Here is a 17981-nt window from a genome sequence, read left to right as displayed (position 1 = left end):
ATCTCTTAGATATTTTATTTTATTTTATTTTATTTTATTTTATTTTATTTTATTTTATTTTATTTTATTTTATTTTAAAGGTGGAATTACAGAGTGAGAGTACAGAGAAAGAGATCTTCCACCTGCTAACGGATTCCGGCAAATGGCTAAAACAGCCAGAGCTGGGCCCATTTGAAGCCAGTGGCCTGGAGCTGCTGCATCTGCATCTCCCATGTGAGCTCAGGGGCTTCAAGCATTTGGGCCATCTTCTTCTATTTTCCCAGGTCTATCATCAGGGAACTGCATCAGAAGTGGAGCAGCCGAGACTTGAACCAGCGCCTATATGGGATGCCAGTGCCACAGGCAGTGGCTGTTCCAACTATACCACAGTGCCAGCCCCCTAAAGTGTTTTTGATGCCACTGGCCCTGCCTTCTATGGGAACTCCTTCTTAGGAGTTAGAGCTGCTGATTTCAATCCTTTCTGTCTCAGAACTTATTACTTTTTCTCATTAAAACCCTATTATATGATCTTGGCCTCTTTCTGTCCTAGACTTTATTATAAATAGCTGAGGGATTTTTAGTTGTCTGTCAGCAAAAAGGAGCAGAAGAGTTCCCAGGTACCTGTGGGAGCCGGTGTTGTTCCCTGGCCGGAATGACCTGGGTGGGGAGCCTGTTGAGTCCCAGGAGGCTTTGGTCTATGGCAGCAATGTCTTGGGAGCCCACGGTTGGATGCAGGGAAGACGCCGCTGTGAACCTGTTTGCATTGCGTAGGCCTCAAGTTGCCTAATTATAGCCGCCACTGCAGCAGGACAAACAGGCTTGATCACTGCAGGCCTCAGATTGCTTTTCCCATCTTCAAGTCGCTCTCACGCCCGCCCTCTGGCCTCCGTGCCGCCATGGAGTCTGATAGCATCGGGCTGTCAGACTGGGGCCTTGTGTTAGTACATACATACGGGCACAGCGGCGGCCGCCTGTGCCGTGTCCCAGATCCCCATCCTTCCACAGCCATGGAGAAGCACCCTGCTCATTTCTATGGATGAATGTCACTTTGCTAATGTGTTGGTCTTAGACAAAATCTGACTATGTTTGGTTTACCATCCTGAGCCAGAAACTTGGCTTCTTCTTGTCTTTTAGGGTTTATCCAAAGAGTGGCAGGGAGACAGGAAAAGACAGAGGGAAAACAATCTTCCACCTGCAGGTTCACTCCCTAGATGCCTGGCATACTCAGACTCTCTTGGGCCACCTTCTACTGCCTTCCAGGATGTGATTAGCAGGGAAGCACCTGTGATTGCAGGTGGAGGAGCTAGGGCTTACAGGGGAGGGCAGTGTCAACCTTGCAGTCAGTGTGTTAACTCACTGTGCCACAACATAATCTCTGCCTTTAGAAAAAAATGGGGGGCGGGAGAGGGGCAAGATCCACTTATTTTACTTTGAAAGAGAGTGAAAGAAAAGAGTGAGATTTTGCACCTGCTGGTTTATTCCCTTTCAGATGTTCCAAATGCCAGAGCTAGGCCAGAGCCCGCCTCCCCTGTCTATTTCCATCTAAGTTCAAAGTACTTTCACCTCTTGCCTGTGTTATTGCAGTCTCCATCTTATTGGTCCCCCTACACCTATCCTCAATTCCTCCAGTTCATTTTCTATGTAATGGCCAGAATGAACCTTGGGGAACAACACAAAGCAGACTCCCAGATTTTGCCATACACGTTGGACAAAGTATCTAACACAAAGTTTAAGCAAGAGTATGTCCTTCTGGGAACCATGTCTGCACAGCTCTGGGCTGCTGGGAAGGGGACCGTCCAGGGACCTGCACTGTGGCATAAACATGACGCTTCTAACTGCAACACCAGCATACCATGGAGCACCGGTTTGAGTCCCAGATGCTACACTTCCAATCCAGCTCCCTGCTTAGGGCCTGGGAAAGCACCAATGCCTTGGGCCACTGCACTCACAGGGGGGACCTGGAAGAAATTCTTGGTTCCTGGCTCCAAACTGCCCCAGCACTGGCCATTGCTGCCATTTGGGGACTGAACCAGCAGATGGAAGATATCTGTCTTTCCTTTCTCTGTAAATGTGCCTTTCAAGTTAAAAATAACAATAATAAATTGAGAGAAAGGAAAGAAGGAAAGAAGGAAGGAAGGAAGACAGCCTGACCCGTGCTACCTCGGAGAGCCAGTCATTGAGCAGGCAGTCCTACCCCCAGGGCCCCTGAGTCACAGATCTAAAAATAAGTCCCAGGGCTGTGAGAAGCGGATGGTGTACCTCTCTGCCTGTGTGGCTAACCAGTGGTCAGCAGCAGGGGGACCCGTGTCCAGGGTTGCTGTGGAACTTCTGAAGGCCTCAACAGACAGCAAGCAGTGCCAGCCCACACCAGACGCCCTGGCTGTGTCCCTGCCTGGATCAGAGGCCACCACGAGGCAGCCTCCCAGACTCGCAACCAGCCTTCCCCATCAGCTTTTGGTCACCCAGGTCACAATTCAGGCTTACAGCACACCCCCAGTGCCACGGCCAGCTTACCTGTCTTTTTTCCCAACTGCTGCTTGTTTGGGTTTTATAAACTTTATTTTCTTTTTAATATTGTTTATGTAGTTGAGAGGGATGCACGTGCACGTGGGCCCTGATTAGGATGAGGACGATCCAATATGCAGGAAGGTGTGTGGGACAAATGATGCAGGTTCCTTTTTTCTCCGTGTTCGCGGGAGAGGAGCTGGAGGAGAGTTCCTTGCTATCATACCCCATCAGCACCCAGGGATAGGAGACGGTCATTTAATGATGCCTTAGAGACCTGGTATGGGGAAGTTTTCTGAGGATGTTACTTGAGTGGTTTTGATAGTTCTGAGAGGTTGCTGATTTCATTGCTCCAAGATTGAGAAAATCTTTCCAAGGTCTACTAGCTGACAAAGTCCACCTTGGTGCGCCCACAGACTCAGTGGCATGTTGCAAAGCTTGGCCAGGAGAATTATCCAACCTGTCCTGCTTTCCATCTCCAAGAAGGTGCTCAGTGTCCCCCTGCTTGCCTAGATGGACTAACTGGCCTATCCCCCTGCGCACCTGGGCATGCTGGCATACAGGTATAGTCAACACAAATTTACCCACCAGCTCTTGGGTGCTTTTCTCCCAGCAGTGTGACACTTGCCTAGGTACAAGGCAACCTAGGCATTTGCCTACAGCTGTGGATACTGCTTGGTTTGAACCTGGAAATCTTGGAGTCTTCAGCACCCACATCCTGAACTAAGCTGACACCTGTCCTGCTGTTGGCACAATTCCGGGAACAGAAAAGAGCTGTCAGACACGCCCCTGGTTGTGTTATCTCAGCTTGACTCTTCCGTGTTCTCACCTCCTGTCAGAGGGCGAGGGAGTTTAGAGGGAAATGTTGGTGAACACAATAACGTCTGTCCCAACGAATAACCAGAAAAGAAGCCAACTGCTGGCCTGGCGTGCACAAGCCGCCAGGAACTGCTGTAAAGGCTGCTGCCCTGTCTGGAGCAGGTACACATTTTTCATGTTGAATGCTCACCCCGTGCCTCCAGGCCCACTGTGTGAACACGGCTTCTATCCGTTCAAAACTAAAGGAGAGATGAAAACCTCAAGAAAATGCTGGGAGTTAAATAGGAATTGGTCCCCGGAACTCCTGCAAAACCTTAAACCTCAAAGCCATCAAAGACACCAAGAGAGTAGAAGCAGTCCAGTTATGGCAAAACCCAGGGGAGCTCTTTCGGTCACTGGGGCATGCCTTTGATAGGTAGTTTTCCCAAGAGTCTGAGTTTCTGCACAGCTTGTCCCCTGCCCCACCTCCACTTGCTGGCTCACTGTATGACTGAGTCCACCTGCTCTGCCTTTGCCATCTGACACCAACAAACAGGGCTGACCAGTCTGAGACATGAGCTGCCAAAATCTTGAACTACAGAAGCTTTCTGTCTTTTTGAAGTTAGTTTTTTGGGTTGGCGGTGGGATGCAGTGGTTTAAGTGGCTATTTGCAAAGCCAGCATCTCATACTGAAATGCTCGAATCCCAGCTGCCCAGCATCTGATAGCCACCTGCTCCCTGCTAATGAGTAAAAGATGCCCGGATGCTCTTTGAGGCTTCTGACTTTAGCCTGGCCCAACCCTGCCTGTTGTGAACATTTTCCATGTCAATCAGATGTAAAATTTCTCTTTTTCAAATAAATAGAAGATAAATAATTACTACAAAGAAAATATTGCTAAATTATACTTCATTATAACTAAGAACTTACGGGGCCGTCATGCCAGCTAATCCTCTCTTTGTGCACAGCATTTCATATGTGGGTCTGTTCTATTCCTGGCTACTGTATTTCTGATGCAGCTCCCTGCTGGCGGCTTGGGAAGCAGCAGAGCATGGCCTGAATCCTTGGGACCCTCTACCCGTGTGGGAGACCCAGAAGAATTTCCTGGTTTCTGGCTTCAGACCAACCCAGCTCAAATGCAGCCATTTGAGGAGTGAACTGACAGATGAAAAATCTCTCACTCTTTCAGTCTCCCTTTGTAACTCCGACTTTCAAGTAAAATAAATAAATCTTTAAAATACTAAGACTGTATTTATCAAGACATTAACAGGATAAAAATGAAAGAGACTGGGAGGTGTTCACAATATCAAAGGGTTAATGTCCAGCATACGTACAGAACAAGTAGGTAGGCATTGGTGCAGCACGCTAAGCCACCATTTGGGATATCCACATCACATATTGGAATGCCAGTTTGAGTTCTAGCTACACCATTTCCCATCCAACTTCCTCCTATCGCATCCTGGGAGGCAGCAGGTGAAGGCTCAAGTGTGTGGGCCCAGCTACCATGTGGGAGACCCAGATGGAACTCCAGCCTTGCCTGCTGTGGACATTAGGGGATTAAGCAAGTGGGGAGAAGATTTCTCTTTCTGTCTCTCTCCACCTTCCCCCCTCAACGTTCCATTCTCTCTTCCTGTAACCCTTTCTCCCCAGCTATAGCAATCAAAGAAATAATAATAAAAAAAAAAGCTTTAAAAAAATCACTAAAGAAAATAGCAACCCAATTTTTGAAATCTTGAAAAGACAATCAGTGAGGGCTCTCAGGTACCTGACCAGCAGATGGAAGGACCCCTGGTGCTATGTCATCAGAGAGATACAAACAGAAACTGCAACAAGACAGCATTCCAGCCCCACAAAGATATGACTGAAACTAGGAAGAGCATCATGCCAAGTGATGAGGAAGTGGACAAACTGGAACTTTCACATTTTAGTGGAGGGAGGGCAAGTTGGTACAGCAGTTTGGAAAAAGAATCAGCCAGTTCTACTAAAGCTAAGCGTATGAGCCCAGTAAAGCAGCAATTTCACTGCTGGGTATATACTCAATGAAGATGCTCAGCAGAGGCTATGGACAAAGATGCTGTTGGTGTCCATCAGCCAAAACCTGGAAGCAATTCGCGCTTCAACAACAGTAGAAAGGACGAATAATAGTGTGTTTATCAATAAAATACGGCGAGAAATAAAAACCTGAGTATGTTCAACCAACATAGATCTCAGCGATATGATGGTGAGACAAAAAATCCATATATAAAGAGTATGTACTGGGGCTAGCTTTGTGATGTAGCGAGCTAAACCTTCGCCTGTACTGTCAGCATCCTATGTGGATGCTGGTTTGAATCCCAGTTGCTCTACTTCCAATCCAGCTCCCTGGTTATGGCCTGGAAAAGCAGTGGAGGATGCCCAAGGCTTTTGCCCTTTGCACCCATGTGGGAGACCCAGAAGATTTATTTTTAATTTTTTTCTTTTTAAAGATTTATTTTATTTTTATTACAAAGTTAGATATACAGAGAGGAGGAGAGACAAAGAGGAAGATCTTCCTTCCCATGACTTATTCCCCAAGTGAGCGCAACGGCTGATGCTATGCCAATCCAAAGCCAGGAGCCAGGAGCCTCTTCCGGGTCTCCCACGCGGGTGCAGGGTCCCAAAACCGTCCTCGACTGCTTTCCCAGGCCACAAGCAGGAGCTGGATGGGAAGTGGAGCTGTTGGCATTAGAACATGTGCCCATGTGGGATCCCGGCACATTCAAGACGAGGACTTTAGCCGCTAGGCCACGCCGCTGGGCCCAAACTTTTTTTTTTTAGATTTATTTATTTTTATTGCAAAGTCAGATAGAGAGGAGGAGAGACAGAGAGAAAGATCTTCCGTCTGATGATTCGCTCCCCAAGTAATTGGAAAGGCAGATCTAAAGAGGGAAGGAGATTCAGAGAAAAAGATCTTTCATCCACTGGTTCACTCTCCAACTGGTCTCAATGGCCAGAGCTGAGCTGATCCAAAGCCAGGAGCCAGGAGCTTCTTCCAAGTTCTAAGGCTTTGGGCCATCTCCTACTGTTTTCCCAGCCCACAAGCAGGGAGCTGGATGGGAAGTGGAACTGCTGGGATTCAAACCAGCACCTAAGGGGATCCTGGTAGATGCAAGGCAAGGATTCAGCCAATAGACTACCACCCCAGGTCTTTTGTTTTGTGTTTTTTTTTGTTTTGTTTTGTTTTTTTTGTTTTAAAGGCTCTTTCAAGCTGGGCCTGGCTTGGGACCCTGCACCCACGTGGGAGACACAGAGAGACTCCTGGCTTCAGATTAGCTCAGCTCCAGCTGTTGAAGCCACTCCAGCAGTGAACCAGTAGACAGAAGATCTTTCTCTCTCTCTCTCTAAAAAAAAAAAATCTTTCTTCCTGTTTTTCTTTCTCTCTGCAAACCTGTCTTTCCAACTAAAAAAAAAAAAAAAAAAAAAAAGCAGAGAGAGGGAAAATAAAATCTAAAAAAAAGAAAAGGAAAAACTCACAGCTCCATGAGTGGAGATATTTTACTGTTAGTATTTCTCTGTATATTTCTAAGTCTGCATGGCCCCCTTGGATCAGCTCGGTGTCCTTGGTGGCTCATTCCAGTGTTGGCTGGGGGGAAGCTGAGAGTGAGGTTCACGCAAAAGTGGTTTGAAATGTCACCAGCCCCATGTAAGATCCTCATTTTTAGTGTCTCACAGACTCATCTGCAGCAGTGTTGGACGACAGTGGCTCATTTTTCAACATGTCAAGTTTCACAGTAGTGACATCATTAAAGGTTAACAGTCATATTTTAGCCCTTCACCGAATCTTTCTAAGACTTCGGCTGAGATATGTTATTCAGAGTGCAGCCATTGAACTGATTGCTCCCTAAGGAGTGGGTGGGGAACAGCTGTTCCTTTCAAAACTCACTATCTACACACTGCTCTCTGGCCTGGCCATGATACCTGCTTCCCTGTTCTCCACATCCCCCCACAGTAACTTGATGCAAAGGAGTTGTGTGGTAGAAAGCTGGCTCAGCCATTAAAACACTGCTGGAGATCTCATAGCAGGTGGACCTGGGTTCAAATCCCAGCCCTGCCAGCTTTCTGTTGACACACATCCTGAGAGTGAGACAATGATGGGGTTCAGGGACTTGGGGCCCTGCTGCTCCATTGCAGGAGACCCAGACTTCCACGTGGCTCCTGGCTTCAACCTGGCTGCTGTGAGCATTTAGGGAGTAAACTGCTGGATAGAAGAGTTCTCTCTGCGACTCTGACTTTTCCATAAATGAAAGTGGGCTGTGTGTGGGCTTGCCATCCAGCACCTGCCTCATACACGAGCCGGGTGTCCCAGGTCTCCTTGGAAGGAGTCCAGGCACCCTGGCTCTGGCCACTCCCCTCAGGCGGCACAAGCAGCCTGTGACAGACTTCCTTCCTCTGCCTGCTAGCAGTGGAAGACTCCGGGGTATTGCACAGACCAGCCCAGTGCACCACACACAAACATCTCTGAGTAGGGCTGTCTGGCAACCTAGAGAACTTTGGCACTGTGCGTGGAAGGAATGAAGGTTCAGCCCCTAGTGCTGCCTCCCACTGTGCCCCAGGGAGGTGGGGGGGAAGCGATACGCTGCATGGTGGCAGCCCATGGGTTCCTCCCAGGCATCAGGCCCACGGCCAAGGACACCCATTCTAATGGCCACAGGGCCGTTTTTGTTAGAACTGATAAAGGCCCCCTTGTTTCTGGGACAAGCACTTCGGAGTATTACACCCTGATAAACAAAAGGCAAGTCCAGTCACACCTAGGAAGAGGGGTAATATTACGACTGTTTTATCAGATGGACCCGCACACCCTCAGGCCCCTCAATTGGGACCCCCTGGTGACTTTGGGACTGGACAGGGGAACATACCTACATTTCTTTGACCACTCATTGGAGTTCTAGAGTTTCCTAGAGGAGGAGGAAGAGGCCTATAAGGGAAAGATTTCAAACCCCTGAGGTTGACATTGCGGTACTGCAAGTTAAGCCGCCACTTGGGACAAGGACACTCCATTTTCACAGTTCCTCTAGAACTCTCTTAAGTGGTCACCCTGGAAACTGGCCTCCAGTGAGTCTCAGGAGACACATCTAACTGGAGCAAGAGCAGAGCTCAGGCCTACTGAGGTAGAGCTGTGTCTGTGGCCAGGTCTCTGCCTGGAACCTGAGGACTGAAACTGCCCCTGCCTTTTAGGGTTGCCCAGGGATTTCTGCCATCCCCCTACATCCAAGGGTCATAGTCAACACAGCACCTCTGCCAGGTTCCCTTCCCCAGTGTCCCTCCCCTTCCTTTCCTGGTTTTAAATCCTCGGTCCTGGCAGGTGCCCAGGACAGCTGCTTGCCTCTCTTCCCACGAGACAGATCTTCACAGCTGATGACATAGAGGTGGTCTCCAGGTAGTTCTGCATCCCTCCAGCAGCTTCCCCACCCGCACGCAGACACCCCCACCTCATGCAGGAGGAGACCATGGGAGTCCCACAGCAGCTCTCCCCTGGCCTGGTTTTCCTGCCCCTGCCCACTACCAGCTGCTTTATTGCTCTGGAAGCAAAATCAGCAGAGTGGAACGAGGTCTCCTGTCACTACAGGCAAAGGGGCATGGATTCCTGGGGTCCAGTCCATCTATCCCCAAAGGATCTTTCAGGCTCCTGGGCAACCACAGATCCTCAGGACAACGACCAGAGAGCTGCGATCTTTGTGGTAGGATGAGACAAAAGCAGATGACTGCCTGGCCAGGGCCTCTTGGCCATGGCCCAACTGTTTCCAGCCAGAGCAGGGAGGGGTTGAGTGCAGAGGGTTCTGCATAGAGGAAAGGAGGAGTGGGAAGCAGTTTGAACCCTGTGGGAGAGATCCCCATCACCCAACCCACCCCCTCTGGTTCCCACACATAACCCATGTCACGCCACCCCTCATCCTTGCCTAGGCCACGCAGGCTAAGCTGCTGGCCTGGCCTTGCCCCAGACTCTCTCCATACCCAGCAGCTGTGGCCAGTTGCTCTGTGCCCAGAATGTCTGGCCAACCCTTTCCAGACCCGCTCCTGGATCTTGTGTGCTCTGGAATGCAGCTGCCCTGCCTGGAGCTCACAGCCCATCTTGAGCTTGCACATTGTGGCCAAGGGGGCACAGGAGGTAAAACACAGACTCCACCTACTGCCTCTCCTCTGCATTCTCTCCCCTCCAGCCCACCAAGAACACTTGGCCAGGAAAACCCCTTCCGGCACACCTGTGAGCTCAACTCAGAAACCCTGTTCTGTCAGTCATGCAGCCAGTCACCCAGGAGCGCCTGTGAACACAAGAGCCTGACCACGCAGCCATCTTGACATCAGAAGCGTGCCACCTTCCCGAAAGCAGCTTTGTTTTCTCGGCCAGCGACTCCATCTCTTGCCAAGGTAAAGGTTCAGCTCTGTGGCAAATCATACTAATGCAGATTTCATCTCTCCTTTTTAAAAAATTTACCTGTTTATTTGAGTCTTTATTTATTTATTTCTTTTTATTGCAAAGTCAGATATACAGAGAGGAGCAGAGATAGAGAGGAAGATCTTCCATCCGATGATTCACTCCCCAAGTGACCACAATGGCCGGTGCTGTGACGATCCGAAGTCAGAAGCCAGGAACTTCCTCCAGGTCTCCCACGCAGGGGCAGGGTCCCAAAACCGTCCTCGACCGCTTTCCCAGGCCATAAGCAGGGAGCTGGATGGGAAGTGGAGCTGCCAGGATTAGAACCAGCACCCATGTAGAATCCTGATACTTTCAAGGCAACGACTTTAGGCACTAGGCCATTGCGTCAGGCCCCTGCTTGTTTATTTGAAAGGTAGAGTTTAGAGAGAGAAAGAACTACCATCTGTTGGTTCACTGCCTCTGCAGATGGTATCAACAGCCAGGGCGAGGCTGAGCCAAAGCCAGGAGCTCATATCCTGGGATCCCACATGAGTGCAGGGGCCCAAGGACTTGAGAGCCATCCTCTGTTGATTTTCCTAGACTGTTAGCAAGGAATTGGATGGGAAGTAGGGCAGCTGAGTCTCAAACTGGTGCTCATATGGGCTATTGGCATGTTAACTCACCACATCCGGCTGTGTCCATTTGATGACTCAGTCATCAAACACTCTGTGAAGCCCCTTCCTTCCCCCAGTCACCTCTCCAGATAATACTCTTGGTGGCTCTCACCTTTCCCACAGGACCTGGCTGTCACATTCAGGCTAACCAGAGATGTGGGGTATCAAGTAGATTCAGGAAAAGACCCTTGTCCTTGCCCTTGACCCTGACCTTCTTGGCCTCTTAGAAGGCAAGCTGAGGGTGTTGTGTTGGGGGTCTGTGTAGCATCATACTATCCCATTCCTGTGTGCATGTGGAGGCTCCAATTCCAACTCTGGCCGACTGAAGATCAGGGCTTCTACTGCCCAAGGCATGGCGGCTCCAGGGGGCCTGCCCCATCTCCAGACCTGAGAGCCCCACTTTTTTTCTCAGTAAGGGAGCCTGTAATAAAGAGGTAACAGGAGCCAGTATTGGAGCACAGCAAGCTAAGTCCCTGCTTGCATAACTGGTTTGAATGCTGTGCCTGTGAGAGCAGTGGAGGATGGCTCAAGTATTTGGGCTCCCTCCATCCTGGTGGGAGACCTGGATGCAGTTCTTGGCTCCTTCTGGTTTGGACCTGCTTGCACCCCACCAAGCCGTTGTGGCCATTTAGGAAGTGAGTACATCAGTGATGGAGACTTGGTCTGGTCCACAGTGTGAAATGAAGGCCAAGGCAGCCTGGTGCTTGGAGTGCCACAGAAGTAAGGAAGTGGCATGGTTGGCAATGTTCAAAATGAACTCAGAATGACCTGACTGGCTGTGCAATTTCCAGAGCTTCTCAGACCTGGAATGGGACCTGTAGAAGGGGACCAAAATGGTGTAGGCATGAGTAGTTTGTAACTCACATCACTTCGAGACTAGTATTGGAGCGCAGTGAACAGGTGCAGCTATGACTATCTTGTGCATCCAGGTGTGGTCACAGGGGCTTTCTGTGTTCAAGCCCAACAGCCCCTAGAGCCTACAGCAGGAACTGAGACCATAGGAGCCTCAATGAACCCACAAAAAGTCTACCCCTTGAGGCTGGCCTGACTGTTCCAATTTCTATTCACCGTCTTGCTCCCATTGGGGAGGTGAAACCAGTGGATGGAAGATCTTTGTCTCTCTCTTTTTCCTGTTTAACTTGAACTTTCAAATAAACTAAATTCACACAAAACATGTATTAGGAAAAACTTGTGAAAAAATTCAGGGTTCCATCATGGTGTCTCAATAGGCTAATCCTCCACCTTGTAGTGTCAGCATCCCATATGAGTGCAGGTTCATGTTCCAGTTGTTCCAGTTCCCGTGCAGCTCCCTGCTTACAGCCTGGGAAAGCAGAGGAGGATGGCCCAAGTCCTTGGGCTACTTGCACCCATGTAAGAGACCTAGAGGAGGCTCCTGGCCCCTGGCTTTGGATCAGCTCAGCTCTGGTCATTGTGGCCTTCTGGGGAGTAAACGTGTTGAGGGAGTAAACCAGCAGATGGTAGCTCTTTCTCTTATTATTTGTTTCCCTGCCTCTGGAATGAATCCATACAAAGTTTAAAATCAACAAATAAAAGGGAGCAGAATTCTAACATGTGCTACAAATGGATGTCATTGCGCTAAGTCACAAGAGCCTATCAGAGAAGGCCACTTACCCAGTGGCTGGGACTGGGCTAGATTGGAGCTGAAGGTTGGATTGCCACTTCAGGCTTCCACACGGTTGTCAGGAACCCACCTGCTCTCCCAAGGTCTGCATTAGCAGAGAGCTGGACTCACTGTCAGAGCTGGTATCAAATCCGCGTTCTCGGATGTGTGATGCGGATATCTATCTGCTTATTAAACACTGCTTCTCCTTCCTTTTATTTTTAAATTTTATTTTGTAAGATTTATGTATTTTTATTTGAAATACAGATTTTACAGAGAGAAGGAGAGACATCAGGTCTTCCATGTGCTGGTTCACTCCCTAAAAGGCCATAGTAGCTGGAGCTGAGCTGATCCAAAGCCAAAAGTGGAGCTCCAGAATCCTGGTCTCCCACGTGGCTGCAGGATCCCAAGGACTTGGGTCATTCTCCTCTGCTTTCCCAGGTGAAAAGCAGGGAGCTGGATGGGAAGTGGAGCAGCTGGGGCAGGAACCTACGCCCATATGGGATACTGGTGCTTGTAAGCAGAGGAATAGCCTGTTAGACCACCACACTGGCCCCTCTTTTAAAGGCTGAAAACGCTCTATTGTACTCACATAGCACATTCTCTCTGTCCATTCAGCTTCGGAATGGTGCTCCCATCTCTTGGCTAGTATGAATACTATGCAAATGAGTTACAAAGCTACATTTAGAAAAAAAGAAACCCTATTTTAAAAGATGCATTTGAAAGCCAAGGGGTGGGGAGAGCTTTTACCTGCTGGTCCACTCCCTAATTGCCTGAAGCGATGAAGAGCCCAAAGCTCACTCCAGATTTCCCACACAGGTGGCAGGTACTGCAGTCCTTGAGCCATCACCTGCTGCCTCCCAGAGTGTTAGCAGGAAGGCAGAGTCATAAGCACAGTGGCCAAGATCAGAACCAGGCATTCAGCTATGGCAGGCTGCCATCCTGAACCTTAAACGCCCACCCCTACATTTAGCTTACTTAGCTCCACCCAGCACCCAGTCTTTTTAAACTCACAAGTTTGGTCAAACCATCCCTTGCTTTAAAACAAAATAAAAAGCAGGAGAAGGAAACTCTGATTTTGCAACATGATCAGGTTAAGGCCTTAAGCACCTCTTGGTTTTGTGAACACTGTTTTGTTTGCAAACACCTGCTGTTCGGGTGGTTGTTGTCCGTTGTATGGGCCATGCCTTTTCCTCCTCTCTCTGGGTTGCTGCGGCCTGTGTTTATCCCCTTGTCTCCAGGACCTCAGTTCCTGCCCTATTCCTGGGGGAGTTTCCTCCTCCGCTAGGGCAGGGTAGTTCTGGCTTCCCTCGTCCACTTTCCCCTTGTAGCCCTTGCCACAATGGGCACTATAATATCACACGGATTTGTGACAACCGCCCTGGTGTTTCGCATCAGGGAAAAAAAAAAACTGTCCAGTTCTTCCAGCGCCTGGCATCTGCTCAACGTTCATGATCGCAAGTAATTTATTTCACCAGTAAACCCATGGGCATGCAGCCCACCCCTCACCCGTAGACACAGTGTGCGTGGGAGCGGGAGCTGGGAGGAGATCAGGCTGGCCAGGGGAGCTCCGGCCGCCAGTCCTCCACCGTCTGCACCCTGGCCATCGCACAGGCAAGCCCACCGTTCCCACGGACGCGCCCCCGGCTCCATCCCCGCGAGGGGAGGGTCCACTCGCGCCTCGGGATCCGCAGCAGCCCGGGCGTCCGCCTGGGGCGGGGGCGGGGCCGGGCCGCCGCCGTCACTTCCGGTGTACACAGCCGGCCCGGGCGGTGCGCTGGGGGCCGCGGGGCGTCGCAGGTGAGGAGCGGGCGCGAGCCGGCGCGGGGCGGCGGGGGGCGGCGGGGGGCGGCGGGCGGCGGCCGAGGGGCGGCGGCCGGGGCTGGGGGACCGCGGGGCCTGCCCGCCGGGCTTGCCGCTCCGGGCCCTGGGCTCCGGGGCGCACGGGGGGCCGTGGGCTCTCCCGCCCCTTGCCCGCTGGGCTGCGGAGGACGCCGGGCTGTGCGGGCGCTGGCCGGCCGGGCTGACGGACGGACGGAAGCCCTGAGGGGTCCGCTGGTGTGCGGGCCGGGGATCCGGGTGTGTGTGTAGTAGGGAGGTGTGCGGTGGGGCCGCCGCGGCCGTCCTGCGGACGAGGGCCGGGTGGGGCGGGTCGGCACCGGGCAGGGCCGGCGGGAGGGGGGCCGCTCCCTGAAGCTTCCAGGGCCCCGGGAGGGCGGCTGGCGCCGGGACCCGCTTCCGGAAGCTCCCCCGGGGCCGTGTGCTGAGGAGCGGCGGGTGGCCGGGGTCCACCGAGGCCGGACACGGCGGGGACGCGGCCCTCGCGCCGCCCGTTGCCCGTGCTGCGGGGCCGCCGGGAGCGTGATTTCCCGGCCCCGCCGAGGCGGCTGGCGCCGGGCCGGGTTCGGGGGCAGGTCCCCCGGCGCTGGATGGAGGACCCACGCCCGCGGGCCGAGCGCAGGGGCAGGGGTGTGTCTTTCCTGCTCCGCGCCCCGAGCGAGGAGAGAAGCGTGTCTGGCTGGCATGATAAGAATTTTGTTTATACTTCTCAGACAATCTGCCAGGAAAACCTCCGCGACTCCCCCCCACCCCCGATTTGAAAATAGCTGCTTCCCGCCCCTCACCCCCATTATGATAGCAGTTCTGGCAAAAAAAAAAAAAAAAAAAAAAGCCCCGCTCAGCGCGGAAAGTGGGGGAGAAAAATGACAGTCCCGGCCTGTCCCTCAGCAGCCACCGCTGCTCACGTTCTGGTGACATCAGTCACTGTGCATACATAGTGCCATTTTTATGAACCTCGGAAGATACCTTCCTTCACCGTGATGTAACCAAGTCCTGCGGGATGAGCCTTCAGATTGTTTCCAATTTGTCACAAGATTAACAGTTCTGCCAAGATTTGTCTGATTATTGTCTCATGATAGATTTACTAATAGGGTCAAAGGTGACATTTAAAAAAAGACTAGATCCCCCCCACACACACACACTTTGGTGTACTAGTTTGAAATATTCTATTTTACAAAGATTCCATTCATGTTTGCTTTTCCTCATCTCATGGTGAATTTTATTTATTTATGTATTTATTTGCTTTTAGCTGTTTAACCCACTTAAATTTTATGTTTGGTTTAAAATTGGAAATGTTTTCCAAATGACAAATGTGTTTATTGAATGTGCTTTAACTGTAGCATTTTGATTGCATTTTATACTGACAGTTGTGAATATGCTATTTGTAAAGGACTTAATGCAAATAGAATATTTGTATTTCATGGCTTCTCTGATGTTTTCAAGTTCCTTGAAAATACCAGTGTTTCCACAATAGCCTCTGGTTCTCTTTTTCAGTTATTTTGTTTGTGTCCAAGGGATCATTTCATGCTGGAGAACAATTTTTTTCCTTTATTTTTATCTTTGAAAACTAAAGTTGAATTTACTGCTGTTTCATTGGCTTGCTTTCTGACAAGATTCTAAACTCCATATGAAGAGTTCAGGTTTGTTGTGGCAACTTTTCAGTCTGGCATTTGAGATTCTAATCTTCCTCTATTTTTGCACACGAATACGTAGGTTAGCATTGGAGACCAAGATAGAAAAGTTCTCAGATTCCCTTGGCAAGCCTAGATTTTTCAATCTAAAATTATCTCTGGATTTTTGGAAGACAGCGTGTTTTAAGCATCCCTTTTTTTCCCCCTTTTAAAATAAGTCGCACAGGATTCTGTGAGAATTTTACTCATGAGTCCATTAAAAACCTCAATCCACATATACCAGGAGCAAAACTTAAAAGATCTTCCAGGTCCTGGGAAAATCAGAGCATCTGGGAGCCAGGAGGCTGGGCCTGCCTGGTCTGCTAATGCGTTGTCGGGCTTTCTTACCAATTGGTCTTTAGTCGAAGGTGACGACCTTCCTGGGTGGACGGAGAAGGTGGTGTCAGTAAAGCACTGCTTGTTGTGGAGCTGGAAAGGAACAGCTTGATGATTTCTCAGGAGAAGCTGGCAGACAGCTGGAAGTCTCCTAGGTCCTCATGTCTACTAAAACTGTCCCCAGAGGTCCCCTAACTGATAGGTACGGCGATGACCACTGCCTGCTCATTTCCACTGACTTTGTCAGTATGACATGGTGAGCCATTCTTCCACGAATAACCTTGCTCATGGTTAGCCTTTTCTCCCTCCCTCCCTCCTTCCTTTCTTTCCTCCATTCTTCCGTCTCTCCTTCCCTCCTTCCTTTATTCATTTTTTGAAAGACTGGGAGTGAGCCACACGAACACAGACTGACACAGAGAGGAAGAGAAATAGCCACCCTCCCGTACTTCACTCCTCAGATGACTGCAGCGGCCGGAGTTGGGCCAGGTTGGAACCAGGAACTGACAATGCTTTCTGGATCTCCCACATGGCTAGTGGGGGCCAGGCACTTGGGCCACCTTCTGCTGCTTTCCCAGGTGCAGGAGCAAGGAGCTGGATAGCTGGATTGAAAGTGGAACAGCCGGGACTTGAACTGGTGCTCATGTGGGATGCAGGTGTTGCAGGTGGTAGCTTAAATCTGAGTCAGTGGAAGCCCTGGTTGTTACTACTCTTCTCTCCCGTTTTTTAAAGTTAGAGAAAATCTTTATCCGTTGGTTCACTCCCCAAATGGCTGCAGTGACAGGGGCTGGACCAAGCTGAATCCAAGAGTCAGAAGTTTGATCCCATAGGGGTGCAGGGGCCCAAGCAATTGGGTTATCTTCTGTGTTTTCCCCAGATGCATTAGAGGGTTGTGGGTTGGAAGTTGAACAGTTGAGACTCAGTGGTACTCTATGAAATGCTGTAGGTAGTGGCTCAACCTGTAAAGCCCCAATAGCAGCTTCTAGCTGTATCTGTCTATCTGTGTACAGACACAGACTGTGTGTATGTATGTATATATATATAATATATATATATATAATCATTTTTTATGAAATGAAAGCATAGAGAGATTATCTCTGTAATGTCCACAAGATTCGGGGCTGGCCAGGTCCAAATCAGGAGTCTGAAATGCCATCAGGTGCTCCCCTCCCACATGTGTGACAGGGACCAGGCTGCTTGAGCCGTCGCCTGTTGCACAGTGGTGCCTCCCAGGAGAAGCAGAGCAGGGACGGGAGCCCAGAGACTCCTTTAGGGGTTGCAGACATCTCGAGCAGTATCTTCAGATGGCTGGGCTTAAAGCCCCAGTCACTTGTTTTCTGTCCCTATATTCTGAATTAGGCTTTGGATCCTTTTTTTTATAAGAGTTTTTATTTGAAAGTTAGAGTTACAGAGAGAATGAAAGAGATCTTCCCATCTGTTGGTTCACTCCCTAAATGGCTCAAATGGCTAGTGTGGAAGACAATCCAAAGCCAGGAGCCAGGAACTTCCTCCAGGTCTCCCATGTGGATACAGGGACCCAAGGACTTTGAGGCATCCTATGGTGTTTTCCTATGCCATAATCAGGGAGCTGAATTGGAATGGAGCAGCTGGGAATTGAAGAGGCACCCATGTGGGAAGCTGGCACTGCAGGCAGAGGCTTAGTCTGGTAGAGCATGTCACCAGTTGCAACTTTGTACTTTTTTTTTTTTTAAGATTTACTTATTTTTATTGGAAATGCAGGTATACAGAAAGGAGGAGATACAGAGATGAAGATCTTCCATTCCTCAAATGGCCACAACAGCCGGATGAGCCAATCTGAAGCTAGGAGCCAGAAACCTTTTCTGGATCTTTCACGCAGGCACTGCTTTCCCAGGCCACAAGCAGGGAACTGAATGGGAAGTGGAGCAGCTAGGACTAGAACCAGTGGCGATATGGGCTCCCTGTGTGGGTACATGCAAGGCAATGACTCTAGCCACAAGGCCACTGCACCGGGCCCAAATTTTGCAATTCTTACAATAAAATCTAGTCATTTTCTTGTTAGACTATAGAGCTGAGGGGCTGTTGCTGTGTTGTCGTTGGTTAAACCATCGCCTACAGCACTGGCATCCCACTTAGGTGTTGGTTCAAGTCCCAGCTACTCCATTTTGATCTAGCTCCCTGATGACAGGAAAACTAAAGTTGGCTCCGGTGC

At 50.1% G+C, this 17981-nt stretch overlaps 1 protein-coding gene across 1 annotated transcript in view; it reads left to right on the top strand.

The window, feature by feature from the left end:
- Window positions 1–13712: 13712 nt before the first annotated feature.
- GARRE1 (granule associated Rac and RHOG effector 1) overlaps window positions 13713–17981 on the top strand; it is an 82899-nt gene continuing 78630 nt past the window's right edge. The window contains exon 1 of the mRNA XM_040976442.1: window positions 13713–13748. The gene's annotated coding sequence lies outside the window, so the exon portion shown is untranslated. The remainder of the gene's footprint in view (window positions 13749–17981) is intronic.

The sequence above is a fragment of the Ochotona curzoniae genome, unplaced genomic scaffold (assembly GCF_017591425.1).
Source record: "Ochotona curzoniae isolate NIBS_2020 unplaced genomic scaffold, NIBS_Ocur_1.0 contig_2699, whole genome shotgun sequence".
Classification (NCBI taxonomy): domain Eukaryota; kingdom Metazoa; phylum Chordata; class Mammalia; order Lagomorpha; family Ochotonidae; genus Ochotona; species Ochotona curzoniae.
The sequence above is the reverse complement of the archived record's forward strand: the minus strand, read 5'-3'. Positions and strand labels throughout refer to the sequence as shown.